Source organism: Oncorhynchus kisutch, linkage group LG16 (genome assembly GCF_002021735.2).
Source record: "Oncorhynchus kisutch isolate 150728-3 linkage group LG16, Okis_V2, whole genome shotgun sequence".
Classification (NCBI taxonomy): Eukaryota; Metazoa; Chordata; class Actinopteri; order Salmoniformes; family Salmonidae; genus Oncorhynchus; species Oncorhynchus kisutch.
The window spans coordinates 10,157,383-10,171,602 of NC_034189.2; positions in this window are offsets into that span (position 1 = coordinate 10,157,383).

Sequence of the window (14,220 nt, forward strand, 5' to 3'; positions counted from 1 at the left end):
CAAGACAAAGCAAAGCAGTGCGACAAAGAGTTAGTCAGTAACACGATAGAAAAGAAAAATGGAACAACCTACATAGAAGAGTAGTATCATATCACAATATGTTTCGCATTTGACGATATTTGGTATTTGATGAATAATAAAAGTAGTGGATTTACTTTGAGTAGTCCATGAACTTATTTACATAAGTATCTGCCCCCTTTTTCTACTTTTGCATATATTTTGTTTGTATACTGACTGTTACAAGTAACACAACAATGACATTTTTTATTTTATTTTTATTTCACCTTTATTTAACCAGGTAGGCTAGTTGAGAACAAGTTCTCATTTGCAACTGCGACCTGGCCAAGATAAAGCATAGCAGTGTGAGCATACAACAAAGAGTTACACATGGAGTAAACAATTAACAAGTCATAAACAAAGTTATGCAACGCCCAATGCTCCCGTGTGGGAAAAAGTAATTGTCTCTCAATAACTGGTTGTGCCACCTTTTTAAACTGCTATGACTCCAACACTTCCTGTATTTGTTAATGTCTCTTCCATGGAGAAGGGCTTTAACTCAGCGACATTTCTGGGGTGTTCCAAGCATGAACTGCTCGTTTCAAGTCCTGCCACATCTCAATTGGGGTTAGGTCTGGGTTAGGTCTGGGTTAGGTCTGGATTAGGTCTGGGTTTTGACTAGGCCATTTCAAAACTTCCAAATGTGTAACTTTTTTTTTTGCCATTTTCATGTAGACTTGTGTTTTGGATCATTCTCCAATGGCACCCTATTCCCAATTCAGTGCACTACTTTTGACCAGAGAACGATGGGCTTGTGGTCAAAAGTAGTGCACTAAAACTGCTCTAACAGACCTACATGTCTTGTAGATGAGTAGCCAGCCGAGACTACTGCTCTAACAGACCTACGTGTCTTGTAGATGAGTAGCCAGCCTAGACTACTGCTCTAACAGACCTACGTGTCTTGTAGATGAGTAGCCAGCCTAGACTACTGCTCTAACAGACCTACGTGTCTTGTAGATGAGTAGCCAGCCTAGACTACTGCTCTAACAGACCTACGTGTCTTGTAGATGAGTAGCCAGCCTAGACTACTGCTCTAACAGACCTACGTGTCTTGTAGATGAGTAGCCAGCCTAGACTACTGCTCTAACAGACCTACGTGTCTTGTAGATGAGTAGCCAGCCTAGACTACTGCTCTAACAGACCTACGTGTCTTGTAGATGAGTAGCCAGCCTAGACTACTGCTCTAACAGACCTACGTGTCTTGTAGATGAGTAGCCAGCCTAGACTACTGCTCTAACAGACCTACGTGTCTTGTAGATGAGTAGCCAGCCTAGACTACTGCTCTAACAGACCTACGTGTCTTGTAGATGAGTAGCCAGCCTAGACTACTGCTCTAACAGACCTACGTGTCTTGTAGATGAGTAGCCAGCCTAGACTACTGCTCTAACAGACCTACGTGTCTTGTAGATGAGTAGCCAGCCTAGACTACTGCTCTAACAGACCTACGTGTCTTGTAGATGAGTAGCCAGCCTAGACTACTGCTCTAACAGACCTACGTGTCTTGTAGATGAGTAGCCAGCCTAGACTACTGCTCTAACAGACCTACGTGTCTTGTAGATGAGTAGCCAGCCTAGACTACTGCTCTAACAGACCTACGTGTCTTGTAGATGAGTAGCCAGCCTAGACTACTGCTCTAACAGACCTACGTGTCTTGTAGATGAGTAGCCAGCCTAGACTACTGCTCTAACAGACCTACGTGTCTTGTAGATGAGTAGCCAGCCTAGACTACTGCTCTAACAGACCTACGTGTCTTGTAGATGAGTAGCCAGCCTAGACTACTGCTCTAACAGACCTACGTGTCTTGTAGATGAGTAGCCAGCCTAGACTACTGCTCTAACAGACCTACGTGTCTTGTAGATGAGTAGCCAGCCTAGACTACTGCTCTAACAGACCTACGTGTCTTGTAGATGAGTAGCCAGCCTAGACTACTGCTCTAACAGACCTACGTGTCTTGTAGATGAGTAGCCAGCCTAGACTACTGCTCTAACAGACCTACGTGTCTTGTAGATGAGTAGCCAGCCTAGTAACAGACCTACGTGTCTCTCCTTTGCATGGTGTTTCTCAGGCAAGTTTTGTTTATTGGTTATTCATTGTCAAGCTTTAAGCCGAAGCCAAACTGCAACATTTTAGTAGTATGTGTCTGTACACTTTCCCTCCACTGTGCGCTGTAAATGGGATACACGAAAGTAGCGCAATTTACGTCAAATTATTTTTTTTGTACTTTTTACCTCTTTCTCCACAGTTTCGTGGTGATTTCCCATTGGTAGTTAGCCTTGTCCCATCGCTGCAACTCCCCTACGGACTCGGGAGAGGCGAAGGTTGAGAGCCACGCGTCCTCCGAAATAAGACCCCCCCCCCCCCAAGCCACACTACTTCTTAACACACTGCTCGCTTAACCCAGAAGCACCAATGTGTCGGAGGAAACACCGTCCAGCTGGTGCCCGAGGTCAGCTTGCAGGCGCCCGCCCTGCCACAAGGAGTCACTAGAGCGCGATGGGACAAGGAAATCCTGGCTGGCCAAACCATCCCCTAACCCGGATGACGCTGGGCCAATTGAGAGCCACCTCATGGGTCTCCCGGTTGTGGCCGGCTGCGACACAGCCTGGGATCGAACCCGGGTTGAATTCAACAATGCGAGCTCTTCAGACTGTAATTTCATAAAATAGATTAATTAGCTGTTCTCTCCATTTTCTCAGAAGTGAGGTCACAAGTTTATCAAATTCCAAAACAGAATTACTTTCCCATTGTTCCTCAACTTTAGTGTATGGTATACCATTTTATAGCTCTGAATCTTCACTTTTATCCAATGTTAAAAACACAATTTAAAATAAAAGTTGATACATAAGATTGAGCCGGTCACAAATAACGCAACTGACTGTCTGTAAAGAGAAGGACAGGCTGTACATTGAGGTTTAAATTAACCCTATAGGTATAAATGAACCCTGCAGGTTTAAATGAACCAGGTTTCAATGAACCCTATAGGTATAAATGAACCAGGTTTCAATGAACCAGGTTTAAATTAACCCTATAGGTTTAAAGGAACTAGGTTTCAATGAACCAGGTTTAAATTAACCCTATAGGTATAAATGAACCCTGCAGGTTTAAATGAACCAGGTTTAAATGAACCAGGTGTAAAGGAACAAGGTTTAAAGGAACCAGGTTTAAATGAACCAGGTGTAAATGAAGCAGGTGTAAATGAAGCAGATTTAAAGGAACCAGGTTTAAATGAAATGGGAGAAACTCCCCTAATACAGGTGTGCAGAGCTTCCAGCGTCATACCTAAGACTTGAAGCTGTAATCGCTACTAAAGGTGCTTTAACTAAATACTGAGATAAGGGTCTGAATACTGTAAATGTGATATTTCATTATTTCTTTTTTATACATTTGCTAACATTTCTAAAAAACGTTTTTTTGTTTTGTCATCGTGGGGTATTGTGCGTAGATTGATGAGGGGAAAAAAGGGAGAGGTTGTTGTCCTGGCACCACACGGTCAGGTCTCTGACCTCCTCCCTATAGGCTGGGGATTGGGGGAGAGGTTGTTGTCCTGGCACCACACGGTCAGGTCTCTGACCTCCTCCCTATAGGCTGGGGATTGGGGGAGAGGTTGCACCACACGGTCAGGTCTCTGACCTCCTCCCTATAGGCTGGGGATTGGGGGAGAGGTTGCACCACACGGTCAGGTCTCTGACCTCCTCCCTATAGGCTGGGGATTGGGGGAGAGGTTGCACCACACGGTCAGGTCTCTGACCTCCTCCCTATAGGCTGGGGATTGGGGGAGAGGTTGTTGTCCTGGCACCACACGGTCAGGTCTCTGACCTCCTCCCTATAGGCTGGGGATTGGGGGAGAGGTTGCACCACACGGTCAGGTCTCTGACCTCCTCCCTATAGGCTGGGGATTGGGGGAGAGGTTGCACCACACGGTCAGGTCTCTGACCTCCTCCCTATAGGCTGGGGATTGGGGGAGAGAAGTTCTGTGAGTGTAATGTTTACTGTTCATTTTTATTGTTTATTTCACTTTTGTATATTATCTACCTCACTTGTTTTGGCAACATTAACATGTGTTTCCCATGTCAATAAAGCCCCTTGAAGTGAAGTGAATTGAGATGGAGAGTGAAATAAACAATACAAATTAACAGTAAACATTACACATACAGGACTGAGGGAACAACAGAACTGATTGTGACTATCTTCTCCCCGTGTGTCATATCTGTTGCTTCTCCAAATGGCCTCAGGATGTCCTCCAACTCCTTCAACTTATTCCACTCCTGTACGGTGAACAACAACTCCTTGTGCCCAGCCTTTTCTGGAACATGACTGAGCTTTAGATGGTCACACTGGATATCTGCCTTAATTTGTCTCAGTGTTGAGATCCATCTTGTTGACAGCAGCAGGGATGCCTCTTTCCCCAAATTCAGCCTCAAACACCTCTTTGTATGCTGTGCTTGTATGTAGCCTTGACCTGATTTTTGATAACTTTGAAAGAGAAGGAGTCATCACTTTGCTTTCTATTCAAGCCGTCTCCCACCAGCAGCTGGAGAGTGTGGGCTAAACACTGCAAGCGCTGTTTTGTTTGCAATAGCAACATCCACTGTCTGCCGGTCTTCCAGGGTTAGGTCATTCCAGAGCTCTGGGTCATCAAGGTGATCTTCATCAGGTATTTCATCTTCTTGTTCCGTGAATGCTTTTCTCATGTTGGCAGCATTGTCACTAATGATATAGTCCAATTTATCTTCAATACTATACTCATCACATATGGCCTCAATTTGCTCACAGATTCTTCCGGCCGTGTGCGAGCCTTCGCCAAGAGATTGGACTTAAGCTGTATCCTCTCTCCATCTTTCTCCATACAGTGCACAGTGACACCAAGGAACCCCCTCATCTTTCTCCATACAGTGCACAGTGACACCAAGGAACCCCCCCATCTTTCTCCGTACAGTGCACAGTGACACCAAGGAACCCCCTCATCTTTCTCCGTACAGTGCACAGTGACACCAAGGAACCCCCTCATCTTTCTCCGTACAGTGCACAGTGACACCAAGGAACCCCCTCATCTTTCTCCGTACAGTGACACCAAGGAACCCCCTCATCTTTCTGTAGGGCCAAATGTCCACTGTGACTGAAACATGGTCCGTGCTGCTCAACTGAGTTTTCAGTTTGAACGTCTCTCTGTAGTGAGGTTCTCTACTTTTGATGTCAATGTTCTGCGACACACTGGGCTGTACTTATTGTCAACCACTGACAGAAAGTGACCAAAACTTTGCGCCACCCGGGGCCCCCCGGGTGCCACAGTGGTTAAGGGCGCTGTACTGCAGCGCCAGCTGTGCCACCAGAGACTCTGGGTTCGCGCCCAGGCTCTGTCATAACCGGCCGCGACCGGGAGGTCCGTGGGGCGACGCACAATTGGCCTTGCGTCGTCCGGGTTAGGGAGGGCTTGGCCGGTAGGGATGTCCTTGTCTCATCGCGCACCAGCGACTCCTGTGGCGGGCCGGGGGAGGGTATCAAGTCAGGTGGAGTCATAAGGCGTCAAGTCCAAGTTAAGTCACGAGTCATTGGTGTTAAAGTCAAAGTCGAGTTGCAAGTCATCGTATTTGTGACTTCTGCCAAATTAGCTGCTCCTCTGTCTGTCACTCGCTCCCTATGCACTCATGGTGCTCTGAGTCTGAGTTTCCATAGCAACGGCTCCGCTTGGACTGCTCTGCTCAATGAAGAGACATGAGAGATCAGTTAGCTATTAGCCACTTTTTGTCACTCCAACAAAACTCAAGGAACATGGTTATTTTCTCTGAATCAATCAATCAATCAAATGTATTTATAACGCCATTTTTAATCAGCAGTTGTCACAAAGTGCTGATATAGAAACCCAGCCTAAAACCCCAGAGACCAGTCAATGCACATGTAGAAGCAGGACCTAGAGAGGAACCAGCCTCCGAGGGGTGGCCAGGCTTCTGGCTGTGCTGGGTGGAGATTATAAGAGTACATGGCCATTGAGGCCAGATTGTTCTTCAAAATGTTCAAATGCTCATAGATAACCAGCCAGATCGTTCTTCAAGATGTTCAAATGCTCATAGATAACCAGCCAGATCGTTCTTCAAGATGTTCAAATGCTCATAGATAACCAGCCAGATTGTTCTTCAAGATGTTCAAATGCTCATAGATAACCAGCCAGATTGTTCTTCAAGATGTTCAAATGCTCATAGATAACCAGCCAGATTGTTCTTCAAGATGTTCAAATGCTCATAGATAACCAGCCAGATTGTTCTTCAAGATGTTCAAATGTTCATAGATAACCAGCAGCATCAAATAATAATCACAGTGCTTGTAGAGGGGGCAACAGGTCAGGGACCTCAGCAGTAAATGTCAGTTGGCTTTTCATAGCCGAGCATTCAGAGGTCGAGACAGCAGATGAGAGAGAGAGAGATGAAAACAGCAGGTTTACGAGCAGGTAGTACGTCTGGTGAACAGGTCAGGGTTCCACAGCCGCAGAGAGAACATTTGAACAGATCAAATCAAGATTTGTCAATCAAACAGGCTGAGTTTTATGGTCCGTTGGGATAGAAACTCATCAGTAATATAACAATATATAATAATAATAATATTATAATAATTAATAATATAACTCGTTAGCTCTCAGTTAGTGAGTCATAAATAGGATATTAATGCATTTGAGGGCTTTTGAAGTCAAAACATCTCTTCAACCAATGAGAGGTCAGCTAGATTTTAGCCAGATGGCTAAGCTAGCTAACGTTGGTAATAATACGTTAGTTAGCTTGCGTTGATAATGTGTCAAACTACAGACAGGTATGGGTCAAACTGCTTCATTATTCACATTATTACGGTTGTGTACATGGCTGTGTTTTATCATCTTTTGACCGGAATGGTGAAAGGCAGGGGTGGGATGTAACAACCGGTAAACTCTGGAATCAACCTCCTGGTCTGGAGTCACTTGGAATACAGACTAGGAGGGCTGTTAGATCTAGTGGTTATTTATGACTCGTGAACTCTGACCTCCCAGTTTCCGATAGTATCCATCCCAACACATCAATAGCGGCTGCTGATTAATGACACAGGCCCAAAAATAATTTTTCAGATTCTATTTTGTAGTTCCTAATAAATCAAATCGGATATTATGTCACATCCGCTGAATTACAACAGATGTAGACCTTACCGTGAAATGCTTACTTACAAGCCCTTAACAGTGCAGTTGGTCCCATTGACAAAATAAATATTTTAGACATTTAATCATTTTATAGTCTATTCTAAATCTGAAGGAGAGATTCACTGCTGTGGTCTGATGATGAGAGAGATGAAAGACTTCGCTCAGACAGTATCTGCACATGTGCATAGGTTAGTTTCACACTGTTAACAACCAAAACAACAGAAAAGTTGAGCCTCTCGCTTCAACTCTCTTAGTTGTTGTGGAAATAGACCCACCATACTGTTTACTTTCAGCATCTACATCATATCGTGAGTCAAGTAAAAAAAAAAAAAAAAACCTTGTTGAAAGGGCAACTGCACTTCCTGGTCTCGTTCTAGATTTGGTTATTAAGAAATGCTAGTGGCCATGGCTGAATTCAAATGAGAGTTGGTTTTGCAGTGTGTTTGTTCAGGTGGGAAGAGTTAGCCAAATGATTTCACCAATTAGCTTCTGCCGGCTGGTGTGCGACTGTGGCAAAATTGGTTGGATATTGGATAGCCCATATCTGCAACTAGTTAGGGACGGTCAATAAATGTAATGTAAATGAGACAATATTTTCATTCATGTTGCACACCTTTTTTTAGTTTTTGTCATTAAATGCTTTCAATATTTGTATATGAATTTCTACAATGCATAGTTGGTTTGAGGTTAAATCATTGAAACATATGTACATTGTGTTGTTTCCCGATGGTTCCTACCTAGTCCCATATGGATATCCAAAGTCAATGCAAATTTACCATTTCGAATTGATGATTACTTGTGTGCTACCAGCTGTGGGCAGGATTTGAAACAAACCCAACGTTCATTTACATTGTGTTGTGAATAAGCCTGGTCAATATGACCTGAGGACTCCTCCAGCCTCCCAACAGGACTCTGGTAACACTGAAAACATGGAAGAAGCAGAAGGAGGACAGGAAGAGGCCCCAACCACAGCTAGAGAGGAGCACAACCCAGCCAAAGGGAGGAAGTGAAGGTTGCAGGTAGAATGTACAGTGGGGCAAAAAAGTATTTAGTCAGCCACCAATTGTGCAAGTTCTCCCACTTAAAAAGATGAGAGAGGCCTGTAGTTTTCATCATAGGTACACATCAACTATGACAGACAAAATGAGAAAAACAAATCCAGAAAATCACATTGTAGGATTTTTAATGAATTTATTTGCAAATTATGGTGGAAAATAAGTATTTGGTCAATAACAAAAGTTTATCTCAATACTTTGTTATATACCCTTTGTTGGCAATGACAGAGGTCAAACGTTTTCTGTAAGTCTTCACAAGTTTTTCACACACTGTTGCTGGTATGTTGGCCCATTCCTCCATGCAGATCTCCTCTAGAGCAGTGATGTTTTGGGGCTGTTGCTGGGCAACACGGACTTTCAACTCCCTCCAAAGAATTGCTATGGGGTTGAGATCTGGAGACTGGCTAGGCCACTCCAGGACCTGGATCTTCAATGCCCTTGCTGATGGAAGGAGGTTTTCACTCAATCTCACAATACATGGCCCCATTCATTCTTTCCTTTACACGGATCAGTCGTCCTGGTCCCTTTGCAGAAAACCCGCCCCAAAGCATGATGTTTCCACCCCCACAGTAGGTATGGTGTTCTTTGGATGCAACTCAGCATTCTTTGTCCTCCAAACACGACGAGTTGAGTTTTTACCAAAAAGTTATATTTTGGTTTCATCTGACCATATGACATTCTCCCAATCTTCTTCTGGATCATCCAAATGCTCTCTAGCAAACTTCAGACGGGCCTGGACATGTACTGGCTTAAGCAGGGGGACACATCTGGCACTGCAGGATTTCAGTCCCTGGCGGCGTAGTGTGTTACTGATGGTAGGCTTTGTTACTTTGGTCCCAGCTCTCTGCAGGTCATTCACTAGGTCCCCCCGTGTGGTTCTGGGATTTTTGCTCACCGTTCTTGAGATAATTTTGACCCCACGGGTGAGATCTTGCGTGGAGCCCCAGATCGAGGGAGATTATCAGTGGTCTTGTATGTCTTCCATTTCCTAATAATTGCTCCCACAGTTGATTTCTTCAAACCAAGCTGCTTACCTATTGCAGATTCAGCCTTCCCAGCCTGGTGCAGGTCTACAATTTTGTTTCTGGTGTCCTTTGACAGCTCTTTGGTCTTGGCCATAGTGGAGGTTGGAGTGTGACTGTTTGAGGTTGTGGACAGGTGTCTTTTATACTGATAACAAGTTCAAACAGGTGCCATTAATACAGGTAACGAGTGGAGGACAGAGGAGCCTCTTAAAGAAGAAGTTACAGGTCTGTGAGAGCCAGAAATCTTGCGTGTTTGTAGGTGACCAAATACTTATTTTCCACCATAATTTGCAAATAAATTCATTAAAAATCCTACAATGGGATTTTCTGGATTTTGTTTCTCATTTTGTCTGTCATAGTTGAAGTGTACCTCTGATGAAAATTACAGGCCTCTCTCATCTTTTTAAGTGGGAGAACTTGCACAATTGGTAGCTGACTAAATACTTTTTTGCCCCACTATATATATTCCTCTGCCGGAGGTTCACCTTATATGGCGACACCCCCATCGCACTCAAGCCCTGGGTTAGAGCCACTATGTCTGATGGCAGGTGGGCCATGAAGCCAATGATTGTCATCACGTACAAAGAGAACAATGTGTAAACATCACATGTAAAGGAGACAATGTCACGTTTAATGGAGAGAATGTGTTGTGTGGCTGCAGTTAAGGAGGCTTGGGCAGAAAACATTTATAAACAGCAATGCATTAGAAGCTTGAAGATTTTGCGGCAAGGTAAGAACAGAACTTAATTACTATTGTTAGAAGCTACTGCGTTGTTTTTCAAAATCTATAAAATCCACATCAGGCTGTGGAACAAAAAGAGAAGTGTTACTGGTTTTCATGAACTAGTTCATTCATCTGTTGAATAAAGTGCTGAGAAGTAAAGTAACAATAAAACAACTACAGACTCAGGGGATTCACCTTAGTTGGCCCCGTGGCCAGACCTTATTGTGGGCTTGAGCAGGAAGCCACAGGGGAGCTACAGGGTAACTGTAAACAGAACACTAAATGTCACTAGGAGTTTAGCCTGTAAGGTTTTCAACCTCCACCCAGACAAAGTGCTGAACCTGTTTTCAGTTAAGAATGAATTCAGCTGAAATCCTATACCCAGGCCTTAAGCGACTAACCAGGACACAAACTACCCATAATCAGTAGCGTCAGAGTATACAAAATCTACAGACACTATGAAAGCTTAAACCAAGTGTACTTCTTCCCAGAGGACCAACACAGCTGCATTAGACAACGACATGTTCACACAAACACTGCTATTTAAAGATGCCGAGGCTCCTCCTACACACCTGAACAGCCAATGCATCTCTGTTGCGAGACAGAGATATCCTGACATAATGTAAACATTATACATTACCCTCTCTCCCTCAGTGACATATCCTGACATAATGTAAACGTTATACATTACCCTCTCTCCCTCAGTGACATATCCTGACATAATGTAAATGCTATACATTACCCTCTCTCCCTCAGTGACATATCCTGACATCATGTAAACGTTATACATTACCCTCTCTCCCTCAGTGACATATCCTGACATAATGTAAATGTTATGCATTACCCTCTCTCCCTCAGTGACATATCCTGACATAATGTAAATGTTATGCATTACCCTCTCTCCCTCAGTGACATATCCTGACATCATGTAAACGTTATACATTACCCTCTCTCCCTCAGTGACATGAATTAGTATATTTCATATTCTCAGAACCCAACAGTAGGAAGGAGTGAGCTAACCTCTGTGGCAAGCAGGGATAGACTAAGAGGAGTGATGATTGGATAAATGAGTTGATAAATTGGACCTCAGGGCTCCACTGATAAAAACAGCTTAGGGTAGGAAGACAGGGAGGCCCGCACACCTGGAAAGAGGCTCATACCACGGGATAATCCAGGCCTACAACACGTGGTGGGAGTTGACCCAGCCTGTGAGGTCGAGAGAAGATCCACAAGCAAAGACTGCCCACGAGGGAGTGAAATGAATAGGTCCGTCTGGGAGGTGGCCCGAAATGCCCACGACGGAGTGAAATTAATCGGTCCATCTGGGAGGTGGCCCGAAATGCCCACGAGGGAGTGAAATTAATAGGTCCGTCTGGGAGGTGGTCCGAAACTAGTCACCTCGACAGTTGTGATGCAGTCACCGCCACAAGACTGACTTTATGACCAAAAATATTCCTACTTACACTTTGTATTGAATTAAAATGTTTCTGATTCATATCGGATGCCACATTATGAGAAATTGGTTTGAAGGAGCAGTTGCTCTTTAAAATAATGTAGCAACCTTGCAATTCTTGAGCATAATTATTTAGATAAATGTGAAAAGGGGCATCTATTAAACATTAAATTAAATTAGTATGGCCATAGCATATTTTGATGTATTTTCTGATGTATTTTGATATTATTTCCATATACATTTACTGATCACCTGATGACCTACCGTGAATATACAGTGCCTTGCGAAAGTATTCGGCCCCCTTGAACTTTGCGACCTTTTGCCACATTTCAGGCTTCAAACATAAAGATATATAACTGTATTTTTTTGTGAAGAATCAACAACAAGTGGGACACAATCATGAAGTGGAACGACATTTATTGGATATTTCAAACTTTTTTAACAAATCAAAAACTGAAAAATTGGGCGTGCAAAATTATTCAGCCCCCTTAAGTTAATACTTTGTAGCGCCACCTTTTGCTGCGATTACAGCTGTAAGTCGCTTGGGGTATGTCTCTATCAGTTTTGCACATCGAGAGACTGACATTTTTTCCCATTCCTCCTTGCAAAACTGCTCGAGCTCAGTGAGGTTGGATGGAGAGCATTTGTGAACAGCAGTTTTCAGTTCTTTCCACAGATTCTCGATTGGATTCAGGTCTGGACTTTGACTTGGCCATTCTAACACCTGGATATGTTTATTTTTGAACCATTCCATTGTAGATTTTGCTTTATGTTTTGGATCTTTGACAAATCTCCGTCCCAGTCTCAGGTCTTTTGCAGACTCCATCAGGTTTTCTTCCAGAATGGTCCTGTATTTGGCTCCATCCATCTTCCCATCAATTTTAACCATCTTCCCTGTCCCTGCTGAAGAAAAGCAGGCCCAAACCATGATGCTGCCACCACCATGTTTGACAGTGGGGATGGTAGGTTCAGGGTGATGAGCTGTGTTGCTTTTACGCCAAACATAACGTTTTGCATTGTTGCCAAAACGTTCAATTTTGGTTTCATCTGACCAGAGCACCTTCTTCCACATGTTGGTGTGTCTCCCAGGTGGCTTGTGGCAAACTTTAAACAACACTTTTTATGGATATCTTTAAGAAATGGCTTTCTTCTTGCCACTCTTCCATAAAGGCCAGATTTGTGCAATATACGACTGATTGTTGTCCTATGGACAGAGTCTCCCACCTCAGCTGTAGATCTCTGCAGTTCATCCAGAGTGATCATGGGCCTCTTGGCTGCATCTCTGATCAGTCTTCTCCTTGTATGATCTGAAAGTTTAGAGGGACGGCCAGGTCTTGGTAGATTTGCAGTGGTCTGATACTCCTTCCATTTCAATATTATCGCTTGCACAGTGCTCCTTGGGATGTTTAAAGCTTGGGAAATCTTTTTGTATCCAAATCCGGCTTTAAACTTCTTCATAACAGTATCTCGGACCTGCCTGGTGTGTTCCTTGTTCTTCATGATGCTCTCTGCGCTTTTAACGGACCTCTGAGACTATCACAGTGCAGGTGCATTTATACGGAGACTTGATTACACACAGGTGGATTGTATTTATCATCATTAGTCATTTAGGTCAACATTGGATCATTCAGAGATCCTCACTGAACTTCTGGAGAGAGTTTGCTGCACTGAAAGTAAAGGGGCTGAATAATTTTGCACGCCCAATTTTTCAGTTTTTGATTTGTTAAAAAAGTTTGAAATATCCAATAAATGTCGTTCCACTTCATGATTGTGTCCCACTTGTTGTTGATTCTTCACAAAAAAATACATTTTTATATCTTTATGTTTGAAGCCTGAAATGTGGCAAAAGGTCGCAAGGTTCAAGGGGGCCGAATACTTTCGCAAGGCACTGTAGTGGTTTGATTTCTAAAAGGGTCCTATTTAAATGAGGAATTTTTCATCCCGTATATTTTATGTTTAAACTAATGTCTGTTGAATGCAGATATTTTCAATATAAAATGTAAACTGCTCACTAATCGTCTGCTATGAATACAATGTTTTAATGTCGTACATATTCATTTTGTTTACGGGAGGTTTGTCTTACTGTATAATAGCTGTGTGTGAATCTGGTTTTAGCTGTATAGAATTAACAGTCAATTGATACATTTTATCTGATCATTTTTTAAACATTTTTCTTGTTTTTGGAGAGTGTATGATTATGTAAGATGTGATTAGACAATCCTGTTTCTTGATTGAGATATCAATAAAAAAAAATAACATCCGTGAGCCTTTAGGCCCAGGCAATGTTTAGAAGTGAGTTTAGGAGGTATGCTAACTTATTTCTAATGTTTCATCAGACCTGCTGTGTCCATCGGGGCTTATTTTAGCCACCACTAGCTAACAATCAGTAGAAGTGAATGGGGCTTGTTTTAGCCACCACTAGCTAACAATCAGTAGAAGTGAATGGGGCTTGTTTTAGCCACCACTAGCTAACAATCAGTAGAAGTGAATGGGGCTTATTTTAGCCACCACTAGCTAACAATCAGTAGAAGTGAATGGGGCTTATTTTAGCCACCACTAGCTAACAATCAGTAGAAGTGAATGGGGCTTGTATGCATGTTTTCTTTTTCCAATGGCAAAATAAATCAGTAGCTAGGACTGTTAGCCAAATGATTTCACCAATTAGATAGTCCGGGTTTGAAGAAAACCAATTAGATAGTCCGGGTTTGAAGAAAACCAATTAGATAACAACCAATAGAAGTGCATATGGC